The sequence below is a fragment of the Carlito syrichta genome, unplaced genomic scaffold, assembly GCF_000164805.1.
Source record: "Carlito syrichta isolate Samal-C Ts95f unplaced genomic scaffold, Tarsius_syrichta-2.0.1 Scaffold289333, whole genome shotgun sequence".
In the NCBI taxonomy this organism is placed as follows: Eukaryota; Metazoa; Chordata; class Mammalia; order Primates; family Tarsiidae; genus Carlito; species Carlito syrichta.
In genome coordinates this window covers 50,766-60,918 of record NW_007233429.1, presented here as the reverse complement: position 1 = coordinate 60,918, position 10,153 = coordinate 50,766, and positions in this window count along the sequence as shown.

The following is a 10,153-nucleotide window of genomic DNA, read 5'->3' as shown; positions in this document are numbered from 1 at the left end:
TCCAATGGGAATTGGAGGAGTTTTGTGCAAAGCATCAAGTATAGAAAATTGCTACAAGCAGAGAAGGGTCTACCTAAAATAGATGGTGCCTGCAAAGGCATTTCTCAACTAGTTCTTCCCAGTGGTTCTTAGTAGAAAAGAATCAAACAAATGTAGAAATGTAATAGGATAGGCCCTGATTTCCAAACTCTTTCTCTGGACGGTGTGAAGAATTGGCCAGAAAGCAAGTGGATTAAACTTCAAAAACAAGAATCATTTCTCATGTGTGTTTTTAGAGATGACCTCTGAGTAATGGATTCAGATGTTTAGTCACCCCAGGATATAAGGTCTGACCTCAGCAACCTTGCCTGTCTGGTCCACCACTGTGCCTGACACATAGCAGGTATCCCATAAACATCTCTGGAGAGAGGATAGATTTCTGTTGAGTACCTACTCTATTAAGTACTTTGACAGGAAATAGGGCTAGGCTGTTTGCCTTAGAGGAATTGGGAAGGCAGAATACATGTTCCTTCTGTCACAGGGCCAGAGGTCCCTGGAAAGTCAATGAAGAGTCTTAGAGTATATAGTCAAAGAAAACAGTAGGAAGGAGAAGAGTCTATAGTCAGAACCAAGGCTGAAACTCAGGCTGATGGCCATGGAGAAGTTCTGAGTAATCACAGGGTCCAGGATATGACCTGCCAGTTGGTGGCAGATGGCAAGTAGAAGAGGGTCTCACTGGAGATGAGGATGTTGGAACTGGAGAGGCAGGGAGGCAGATAGGTTGCCACATAAAAGGCATGGGACGGGGTGAAGAGGAAGTCCATGAGTCAGATGCCCCAGTCTCTGATGGATGAGAAGTAATGACCAAAAGACAATCATATGGCAGTGACAAGGTGGTTGTGGAGTAGGCAGATGTTATAGTTTAGTGGCACATGTCTCAAAGGATCATCGTTTTCTGAAACTCCTGTTGGGTTGATCTGTTTGCTTGTCTTTGTGTCCACTAGACTATAATCTGCTTGAGAGTAAGGACAGTGTCACACCCACTGTCTTTTCCCCCATACATATTGAAATACATTCAACATTTGCTAATGAAAAAAGTAGTCCTTTCTGGTATTCCCATCTGGAATACTCTTTCACGATTCACATCCTCCTGGTCAACCCTAGAAGTGATGTATTCTTGTCCCTGTTTTCTCGTGTATTCATTTCTCTAAGCAGCACGTTCCTCAGTATTTGCTAGTGTTTATATATTTATTGTTATTTCTCCTACAAAGCAAAGGGCTCTGGGAGCAGGGATACTGTTCCAGTCATCTCTGTTGGCCTTGTGCTAAGCCCACTAACAGGTATTTAGTAGATGCTAAGTATCTCTTTCTAAAAATAAAATAAAAGATGTATTTTACTAATAAACTGTGTGCTCTAAATTTGAAAAAATTTAACCTGACTGAAGAAAAAAAAATGAGGTACACCAGTCTGAGAAAAGTACAGTTAACTTAATAGGTATAAAGACGTGATAAGTCACAAGGCACTATACAAATGCATAGTGTTCTTACTGGTATCATCCTTGCGTGTTCTTACTTACTGTTGTCATTCTGGTGTCATCCTTGCTTAGAGTGTGACCTGACCAGGGTGCATACATTACTTAACTGTTAAAATAGAGGTCAGGCTTGGTGGCTCAGCCTATAATCCCAGCACTTTGGGAGGCCAAGGTGAGTAGATTGCTGAGCCTGCCGGTTCAAGACCAGCCCGGGCAACTTGGTGAGCCCTTGTCTCTACAATAAATAAAAAATTAGCCGGATGTGGTAGTGCATACCTGTAGTTCAATAGTTCTGGCTACTTGGAAGACTGAGGCGGAAGGATTGCTGGAGTCCAGCAGATTGATGCTGAAGTGGCCATGAGTATGCCACTGCACTCCAGCCTGGGCGACAGAGTGAGACTCCAGCACACACACACACACACACACACACACACAAAAGGAAAAGAAAGAAGAGATAGAGGAAGATCTGAAGGAGTGTATAGAACTGATAAACACAGTGAAAAGATGGTGGTGGCAATCTTGAGCTGGCTTTGAAGAGGACAAGAAGAGAAAGATGGTGGGAATGTGAGGGCTGAGCTATCCCCGCTGTTTACTGAGAGTTAATTGAGGGATGTCCTCCAGTGGCAGTTGAAATCCAGGGTTCATCTTGAATAAATAAGGTTTTTCAAGGTGCCATCAGTAGATGAACGAGCCACTGAGATCAAATCTGACTGATGTTTATCTCAATAAGCTCACCTGCTTGTCACAGAAAGGGCACACTCGTTCTTTCTCTGCTAGAGTAAGCTTGCTCTGCAAACATCTAGCTAAATATATCAGGCAACCAGAAGTGTGGCCAAGAAATTGTGAATTACCCAGGGAAGAAGGGCCTTTGACCCTGGAACCAATTTGATTTCACACTAAAATGATTCCCACCTGATTTCCATCCCCATTTTGGGGCTGACAGGTCCAGTTAGGTCAGAAGCCACGTGGCTTTCACTGGCTACCTACAAAATTGTGCACAAGGACCCCGCAGAGATCATCACAAGACTATCCTTATTCTAGAAAATATTTCAATTTCTTTTATTTGCTTAATAAACATTCACTAAATACCTAGTACTAAGCAAGCATTAGAGCAATGTGGATGTTTCCTTGAACTCTAGGGGGAGGTAGGGGTGATAAAATCTAACACAGTACAATGTGGCAGCAGGAGTGACTATGATGCCTCTTATTACCTGGAGACAGTTAGGCCTTGGTTTCAAATTGCTCCACCACTTACTGGCTGGGTGTTCCCAGGTAATTTAAATACCCTTTCAAAGCCTGAAGCTCACTATCTAGAAGGTGATGATAATACTGCCCTTGTAAGTATTCAGTAAATTAATGAATGGAAAGTATTTTATCCACTGTCTAGTAATAGTAAATGTTCAATAAATTGATCTTCTTCTCTTCCTCCCCCTTTTATTACCCTAATCCCTGTTTTCATTCGTCCTATAATTGTTCTGATTACTTCTATTATTACTGCCACTACATTGTGGCAGAAACCAAGTAGGAGAGCTCAGAGGATGGGAAGAGAATTCCTAAAAGGCTTTAGTAAAAGGAACTCGTAATTTCAGCTCTCAAAGAATGGAGTTTCACTAGGAAGGGAAGGAATCTGGAGATCACTCTGGGCAGAATAACCAGCAAAATCATCACAGCTGGGAATTGCAAAGATGTCTGAGGAACAGTGAATAAATCGTCTAAGGTGGCTAGAGAGAGAGCACATGCCTCTGTTCCTGAGGAGCTCTGCAGGAGATTACAAGAATGAGTTGTTCTGGAAGCCAAGGGAAGAAAGTATATGAAAAAGGTACAAGTGATCATCCATACACATGCTGCTATTGGGTAAACAGCATAGGGTCTCCGAATGACCACTGCATTGAGCAACGTGGCAGAGGTCATCGGAAACTTTGGCTTAGGCAGTTTTGATGGAGGTCAATTTTTAACTTAACCTAGGCCAGAATAAATATATAAAATTTTCACCATGATACTCATGGACTCTGTTTTTTCACCCCAGGTACACTGACCTTTGAAAAATGTTCCTTGGGTTCTATATTCATGCGTGCGTTTTAGAATACAGTGAAGTAGCCAAAGGCCTCACTTAGGTACAAATGAGCTCATAACTGGAAAACACCCCCTTTCCTTTTCGACAATGCAAAAAGTCTTCCAAAAAACCAAGTCATTTATTTCATTTGCTAATTCATTCATTCATCTATCTACTCACCTACCCATCCAACCATCCACTTGTTTTTTTCATTCATTAAATCACTCAACAAATATTTATCAGATATCTACTGAGTACACAATATAACCTCCTCAAACTCCTGCCCTGACATGCTCCAGGCAGGCAAACCTTGTTTGAAAAGAAAAAATCAGGAGGCACAATTTTTAAGGTCTGATACTTTATGAAATAAATATATTCTCAAAAAGTAAACGGTGAATTGATTTTTCATAAATTGAATCACATTTCTAATGGTCTAGGAAAGCTCACTACAGGCATCCTATGACAGATCTTCTGGCAAAGTAGAAAATCCTCACATAATGTGAAACATCATCTGTCTTACATTTGCTTATTGATAAATCTAAATCTTGGGTCCTGTTCTCTCTGCTTACTCTAGATGTGCTGAGACACACGATTAGCCAGATGGTTGGCTATGCTATTAAAATCAGCTTAGGAAAAACAATTTCTATAAGAAAAACATCATTTAGAAGGAGTTTTGACATTTATGTCATGCAGTTTTGAATTGGCCAGCAACACTGGTGTTAGTTTATTCGAGCAAGCCCATGAAGGAAATGAATATGGTTCTTTGTAGTTTTATAAATCCAGAAGTCAAAGGCCAAGGGGATGCAATTTTTTCCCAGTGGTGCCACTGATGGCCTGAGTGAACTTTAAATCACAACTTCTGAATCCTGGCAGCAACCAAGGGTGGGTGCTGCTAAGGCTGAACACTGGGGTTTGTGAAATTCTCTGTTTATAAAGAGAGCAGAATATGTGTATGGTTAATTATAACTCAGGTGTTAAAAGTTTAATACCAAAGAAAGAGACTAGCTGAGAGAAGGATCAATTAAGGAATTTTGAGACATTGAGGGATTTCTAACATATTTATTTGGGGCTCAGATGTCAGACCATCATATAAACAGATATAAATATAGTCCAAAGATAAATGCTGTGCTTTGTGTATTTTAGACTCCTCATTGTTGATAGATCATAGAATGTAATCAAAATTGCCACATGGGAATTTTAGGGAAGAAAAGTCTTGGCTGTGCTTTCACAGATGCCCACAGAAAAATCATGAGAAAGACAAAGTTTTACCCTTAAGAGTCTTTGGAGAATTTATTGCTTAATAATCATAAAATAGTGTTTATTATCGCTTGGATAATAATGGCACATGCCTAGTTTATTTTAAAATGTTATGTTAATGATTCAAAATATACTCTAAGTTTTCTCTTCATTGGCGATAAACAGCTATCTAGCCTGGGGGTGGGGGAAGGCTTGACACCTCTTTTTTTTTTTTGATACAGGGTCTTACTGTTTCCCAGGTTGGAGTGTAAAGGCACAATCATGACTCACTGGCAGCCTGGAACTCCTGAGCTCAAGTGACCATCTCAGCTTCCTGAGTAGCTGGGGCTACAGGTGTATACCACAATACCCAGATAATTTTTTTTTTTTAGTTTTTGTAGAAATGATGTCTGACTGTGTTGTCCACAAACTTCTGGGCTTAACACAGCCTCCCACTTCAGTCTCCCAAAGTGCCGAGATTACAGGTATGAGCCACTATGCCCAGCTAACATCTTTAATAATTAGGACACCTCACAATTAAGTGGCCCTTCATGGTTTATATAAGACTTGGAACCGTATTATCTTATTTGACCCTCATGATAACCTGTGGTCGGTTAGTTATTACCATCGTCATTTCATAAATAAATATAAAGCACACAGAGGCTAGATAATTCATCCAAGGTCACAGAACAATAAGTGGAAAGCTGCCAGGTGAGCTGTGTCCTCTTTTCCAGTCTCTAAATGGGAAGTTAATTTCTGGGGAAGCATACTGTCTTTTAAAGGCAGTCACATTCACTACAATCCTCAAATTCCAGCCTGACCTGGAATATCACTTCCACTTTGTTCTTTTTGTACCTCAGAGGGTGAGCAATACTCCATTTAGACACAGAACCCTGCCATCATTTTTAAAAGTTGATTTGAAAGAACAAAACTACAGGCCTGGCATATCTGAAAGTCTGGCTTGGCTTCCCCAGGTATTGACTCTGGTGATTGAAGCCTCCTCCATATCCCCTCTTAGCCATTAGCTCCTCATTAGTTGCTTTTCTTCATTGTGCTCATTTATTAGTGAAAATTGGAATAAGCAGAGAATTATCTGCTTTAAATGAGAACAGAGTGAGGTTGGTATTTCATTTTTATTTTAAGTCTAAGCCAAGTTTATTAACAATAATTAGGCCTTTTTGAATAGTGAAATTACAATCGACACAGGCCTCTTGCCAAAGCAAGCACATTTTTCCCAATTTAAAAAAGGTGCTAACTATCTAAAAGGAGCAGGCCAGCTCTCCGAGGACAGGGCTCACCATGTTTGGCCACACTGGCTTTCTTCTCGTGTTGTGAAGGTGTTAAGTTCTTTGCTACTGCTTACCTCTGTCTGGAACATTCCACCTCTGAAACTTAAAACTGGTGGTTCCTTCTCAGACCAATCTGGGCTGAAAGTCATCTTTTTTTTTTTTTTTTTGTTTGAGTTGGAGTCTCACTCTGTCACCCAGATTGGAGTGCAGTGGCTGCTCCCAGCCACCGCAGCCTCGACCTGCTGGGCTTCCGGCGATCCTTCCACCTCAACCTTCCAAGTAGCTGGAACTACAGGGGCGCACTACCATGCCCGGCTAAATTTTTTATTTATTGTAGTGATGAGGTCTCACCAAGTTGCCCAGGCTGGTCTCGAGCTCGCGGGCTCAGGCAATCCACTTACCTCAGCTTCCCAAGGCGTGGGTTTACAGGCTGAGCCACCGAGCCCGGCTGAAAGTCATCTCTTCAAAGAAAACTTCACTGTCCAAGTAATCTAAAGCAGCCAGCCAGTCATTTTTATGAATCATGATTGTAAGCATTTGTTGGTTGTTTTCACTGTCTCCCCTTTACTAGATCAGTCTGCAAGAGCAGGGGCCTACTCTATCCTGTTTTTTTCACTGTACCCCTTGTTTTGTACCCACACATAGTAGGTATATTGTCATTTGCTATTGCAATCCACAGGTAGCTGAGAGGTGGCTGATCTAGGTGGGCTCTGCTGGTGCAGCTCTGCTGTTCTTGGCTGGGCTAGGTCACACATGAGCAGGCAGGTCAGCTGGGATTGGCAGGTTTCACCTGGGCTCAGCAGATGTGGCTCCAGTTCTGCTCCACAAGTCTCTCATCCTCCTTGGACCAGCAGGCTACCTGGACATGTTTTTCTCAAAGTCATGGTAGAGTAACAAGAGAAAAGACAGAACTATACAAGGGCTCTTAAAGTCTAAGCTCAGAATTGGCCTAGTGGCACCTCGCACACGGTGTTGGCTAAAAACAAGTCATCTGGTCAAGCTCAAAGTCAAAGGACAGGGGCATACACTGCCCATTATGAGGCTATGTCAAACATGTAGATGAAGGGAAGGTTGATACAAAATAGCACACAAGCATAAGAAAAAAAAACCCAAAATGTGAGTGTGCTTGGTAGAAAATGCCAGTCTTTTACTAGTGTCAATCTCATGGTATGACATTTTTCTTTTCTTTTTCTTTTTGAGATTGTGTCTTGCTTGTTGTCCAGGCTGGAGTGCAATAGTCACTTGCATCCTCAACCTCCTATGTTCAAGTGATCCTCCTGCCTCAGCCTCCCAAGTAACTAGGACCACAGGTGAGCACTACCAAGCCTGGTCAATTTGTTAAGGTTTTTTTGTAAAGACGAGGTCTTACTATGTCACCCAGGCTGGTCTTGAATTCCTGGCCTCAATTGATCCACCTGTCTTGGCCTCCCATGTTGGGATTATAGGTATGAACCTCTCTACCCAGCCAATATCTTTCTATATATCTTTTTGTCTCTCTCTCTCTCTCTCTCTTTTTCTTAACTGCATGTGCTATTTCAGAATTTTTCTAGATTTTTCATTCTATCTTAATATTTATATATCTTCTCAAATAAAAACGTATTTATTTTTAATGGTGCTTAAGTTTTAAATTCCTTGTTATAAAATTTAAGAGATGAGTGAAAGTTATACTAAGTTCAGACATTTTTTATTAATGTAGACTTGCAGTAATTTTTCTACAGGCTGTTTATACTCTCTATAAAACTACCTCTTCAACTAGCACAGCTACATGTGTCTTAAATAAAATACCTTTCTTCTTCCATACATTGTTGATTAGAATATAAATTGTAAGCCCTCTCAGTGGGTAATTTGGCAATATATAGCAAAATTGAAAGTACATGTGTCATTTAACCCATGAACTCCTATTCCAAAAATGTATCCAACATGTGAATTCATGTGTTCAAAGATGTTCATTGCAGTACTATTTGTACAGAAAAAAATATTTGTAATGACCTTAAATATCGTTTAATAGGGTGCTGGTTAAATAGAGTATGGTATATATATATATACAGTGAGAGATCATGTAGTTATTTAAAAGGATGAGATAGCTCTTTATATGATAATATGGAAATATCTCCTAGGCATATTGTTAAGTGATGAATTCAGGTGATGTATAGTGTGCCATGGGTGTTTAAAATTGACATATAAATATGCATATAAACATTTTTACACATGCATATATATGGGGAATTTCTGGAAGAATATGTTAAAAAATGATTGCAATGGTAAGCTTTAATGACTGAGTCTGGGGTGGAAGAGAGTCAAACTCATTTTCATTAGGTACTTTTTGTTTATTTAAAAATTTAATATGTTTTCTTCTAGAACAAGAGTTGGCAAATCACAGCCCATGGGCCAAATCTAGTCTCCTACTTGCTTTGTAAATAAACTTTCATCAGATACATCCACACTCAATCATTTGAATATTGTCTTTGACTGCTTTCATACTATGATGTAAGAGTTGAAAAGTGACAGACACCAGCAAAACATAAAATATGTGGTCCTTACAAACTGGTCCTCACCAAAAAAATTTGTCAAAAAATTTTTGAAAGAAAAAAAGTTCAGCTCTAGAGAACTGAAAAGTAGAATCTAGCAAGAGGAAGAGGAAGGCTAGAGATTAGAGGGATAAACAGAATAATCTGTCTTTGGGAGAAAGTTGTTCAGGGCAGCAAGCAGTCAACATTTATTGAGCAACTATCAGGTATTGTTGAATAGCTGTGGAATGTGTGTGTGTTTGAGTGGGGAAGACAGAGGATGAATCAAATGTGTTCTCTGTTTTTGAGGAACTCAGTGTAGTGGGGAAGAAAGAGGATTACATGGGAGGCTTTATAAAGTCTAGAAACAGGGTAAGTATATATCTCATCATCAACACCCTTGTTAATCCATAAAAACTTTCCAGACTCTGCAGACACTCTGTAAATAACCTCTAGGTATGGTTTGGAGCATAGGCACAAAGGAAAGGCTATGGGAATATAAGGGGAAGACAGATTAATCCATCTTATGTACTCTAGAGTGCTGTTGGTGAGGATGCACCATTTGAACCAGTCCTTGAAAGTTATAATTTCTAACAAGTGATCATAGCATGAATCAAGGATTTATCAGCATCAAGTTATACACGTCACCCATTATGGATGGTTCATGGTTCATGTCCCTTCTTCTGAGCCCCTCTGTTTGTAGAAATCATCATCTGCAATGAGGATAGATAGCTGATGTTGGAACACCCACCTACCTGGCCTTCATTCTGAGAATCCAGAACTAAACATCTTGAGCTATTTCCTAATATTCTACCCATGGAGGTACAAAACCCAGTGCCCATTCCACACCCTGCCTACCTTGACAATTACGCTAAGGTGGAAACCACTTTAGAATAATGTGAGTAAAAAGGGAAATTTAGCCTAAGAAAACAGGGTACCTCTGGGAATGTCAGAGCTAAGAGGACATCTGAGAGTCATGAAGGATTCAGTTGAAGATCTGGGAAGACCTCTGTGTCGCTAAGACCATATGCACCTGTGTCTTCTCAGTCTTGATATACTGGCTTCCTTTGCCATTCCCCAATCCTGAGTTTGCTTATACCTTCTACAAACAAGTCATGCTATCTATTGCTCCAGTGCCAACTGTGATTTTTAAAGATCGTCTGATTTGGCTCAGCTAAGGTCAATCAGCTCAAGTCAAGAAGAAGGATCATGTAGCATAAACTCAGTTTCCATGGGCCCAAGCCAGAGTTGTGTGGGTGTGTGTGCATGTGTGTGTGTGTAAGCAATATTATCTACCTCAGCTTTTAGCTAGGTAAAAATAGAAAATGGACACTTCACTTTTCAAAACTTGCCAGTCTTTAGAAGACCAGATTAATATTTACAGGCCTTTATGAATGCATGCTTGAATTCCATTTAATTACATACACTCTTGGACATTACTAGCATGGATTTGGGGAAGTGAGCAATCATTGGAACAACCTGTTTCTTGGTCGTATATAAGTCACATGACAATAAAAGAGAGTGGCTTCTTCCTCTCTTAAAAAAAAAGTCAGCCTGG